General features: G+C 32.7%; 1 protein-coding gene across 1 annotated transcript in view; it reads left to right on the forward strand.

The window, feature by feature from the left end:
• Pdk1 (Phosphoinositide-dependent kinase 1) overlaps positions 1 to 2,912 on the forward strand; it is a 256,004-nt gene that overhangs the window by 40,800 nt on the left and 212,292 nt on the right. The window lies entirely within an intron of this gene.

Below are 2,912 nucleotides of genomic sequence, written 5' to 3' on the forward strand. Positions count from 1 at the left end.
GTTTAACATGACTTCAAATAGGGCTGCTCACAATCTTATAGTTATAACATTTAACATGGTAAAACATTTAACATTTAACACAACATCATGAATACCCCTTCTATATCCCCTAGACCATATCGTTGGTTCCTCATCCCTACAAGTCCTCCTCTATATCTCCTAAACCATATCTTGTATTTTGTTTTGTCTTCTATTAGATTATATTTAATTATGGCGAGGTGATTCCTTATCTTAGGACCTAATGCTATAATTTACAGGTCGATTTAACTAATTAATAGAACATTAATGGACATGTTCTTATGAAAAATAGGTATTTCCTAAATGTCTACTGACAAAATTACTTAGTGTTTTAATATGATATTATACTTGGTGTTTTAATATGATATACTTGGTGTTTTAATATGATATTTAATATAAGTTTTATTTTTTTATGGATTGATATTAATGGCCATTATTTTCATTCACAGGTGAGTACTATTGAGGAATCTCTTTACTGAACATGTTTGGTGAGGTATTTTCTTCCTTTATTTACCCATTATGTCTACTTTATTTTTTATTAATTTACCATCTTTATTTAGAATAATTGTATATTATGCATAAGAGGTGATGGTAACGCGCCTGTCTGCCTATCCAAATGTTGCGAATTCGAGTCCCCGCCCCTATCCGGGATTTTTTCAAGCAATAATTATACAATACTCACTCACAGCCTCCCCCGGGCATTTGCGCGGCCCGTTAGCCAATCGGTGGCGCTCACAAAAATAGGCGTGGGAGTGATGAACCCACCATATGAAAACCACGTCAGGTCCTAAGTACATCGCGCGAGGCCTTGGACCTCCACGGTCTGTCCCTCCAATAATAATATTAAGTATAATTTTGTATTATTAAAATATTTAAATTATTATCACTGGATTGATTTTATTGAAAGGCAATTGGATACTTTGTAATCGTTACCTATAAATGCGCACCGCCATATTGGAAATGAAATACAATTTTATCAATGGATTGAAAGATGGAAGTCAAGATTACACGTTACCTCTTCCAGATTACAAGATTACACGTTACCTCTTCCACGATTCAGCCCTGCAAAGTGGGCCAAACGTCGGTTACTAATAGTTATTGTCCTATTTTGTGTAATTGTGTAATAGTAAAATAAAAACTCGCAAATTATTTGTTAACAAGTAGCACTTTTATCGCCCTTACTGTATTTACAGAACAGCGGATATTATGAACTATTGTCTGTAAAATAATAATTATGTTTGAAATGGTAGGAGAGCCATGGGGTGATCAGTCCTCTAGGGACCACGTGAACGATGTTTGTGCCTTCGTCCCTGGTTACGTAGCCCCTTTGGAAATAATATCTTGTGATAGATTAGGGGGTCATAATAATAAGAATAATGAAAGGAGTTGGGGGTCATAATAATAAGAATAATGAAAGGAGTTGGGGGTCATAATAATAAGAGTAATGAAAGGAGTTGGGGGGATAATAATAATAATGAAAGGAATTGGGGGGGCATAATAATAAGAATAATGAAAGAGTTGGGGGTTATAATAATAAGAGTAATGAAAGGAGTTGGGGGGATAATAATAATAATGAAAGGAATTGGGGGGGGGCATAATAATAAGAATAATGAAAGGAGTTGGAGGAGCATAATAATAAGAATAATGAAAAGAGTTAGGAGGGGGTTAGAAATTGCTTACCAATATCTCCTCGGTCACGTCGTACAATAATATTGTCTGCCTCATACTCACACATGGTTAAACAAACAATGATTTTATATTTTGGTTAAATATGACTCAAAGTCTTTTCTATCTTTTTACATCTTATAATAAATATTGTTGCTGTCTCGAGACTAGAAGAGTAAGAATGTTACTGATATATCTAAATGGGTGATTTGAGAAATCCCATAATGGCAGAGAACTAATTTTCTGAAGAGATAAATTCAAATTGAAGACAACCAAAACGACTTATATTTAAAATATAACCGCCCCTCAATCTTTTGTGTAACCAATAAGAGTCATTGTGGCATTTAAATTCGAATGTGCATGACTTAGTGGGTTTCCCTAATCACCTAATCATTTTCCCGGGAACTAAAAAAGTAATAATTACCAAAAAATATCAGGAAAAGATAATAAAAATTTAACTATAACAGAATCTATTATGTTATTTAATTTATAGTATATTAAAAATGAAAGTTAACTTAGAAATAATTGTAAACTGATTTCTTTGAATGGAATCTGATGTGTAGCTGTAACAAAAGGCGACAGTAAATAGTTTATTATTGTACTATTTGGCATTACTTTGTATACTTGAGTTTGATTCCCATGTTTCGTTTCTGAACATTTTGTCATTTTTATCCGAATTGAAATTTTTAGTATTCGGGTTCATTCTAAAGTTCCTAGTCTGGATTAAACAATGCTTGGGAAATATTTATTGGTTAAAATCCCATCGTTTGATATATAGTTTATGATACCAATGACCTTACAAATGCGGTGGAGGGGGGGGGGAGAGAAATGTTGAATTCACATGAAAGTTGCTCATTTTTAATAAGCAACTGTTGTTGTATAGCAACTATTTTGCTTTGGCAATTGAAGCCATTAGCTCATTCTTTGTGAATCGGATTGATGGGTAAATACACATCATGTTCCGTTCTTTTCTTGTATATATTTACAATTTTTGTAGTTAGCGATAGGAATTAATTATTTACAAATTTCATCGGAATTGAGCCATTTTTTGTGTTTATTAATTTTTTTAAAGGAATGTACTGGTTGTTTTGGAGGATGTCCAATGTTCAATGACTAACAACGTTATTTAAAAGTAAATGGATTCCAAAAATATGTATGAAGGTACATATCTAACAATACATATCTATCTAACAGTACATATCTATCTAACAGTACATATCTATCTAACA

The sequence above is a fragment of the Halyomorpha halys genome, unplaced genomic scaffold (assembly GCF_000696795.3).
Source record: "Halyomorpha halys isolate HHAL.00 unplaced genomic scaffold, Hhal_1.1 Scaffold49.1, whole genome shotgun sequence".
Lineage (NCBI taxonomy): Eukaryota > Metazoa > Arthropoda > Insecta > Hemiptera > Pentatomidae > Halyomorpha > Halyomorpha halys.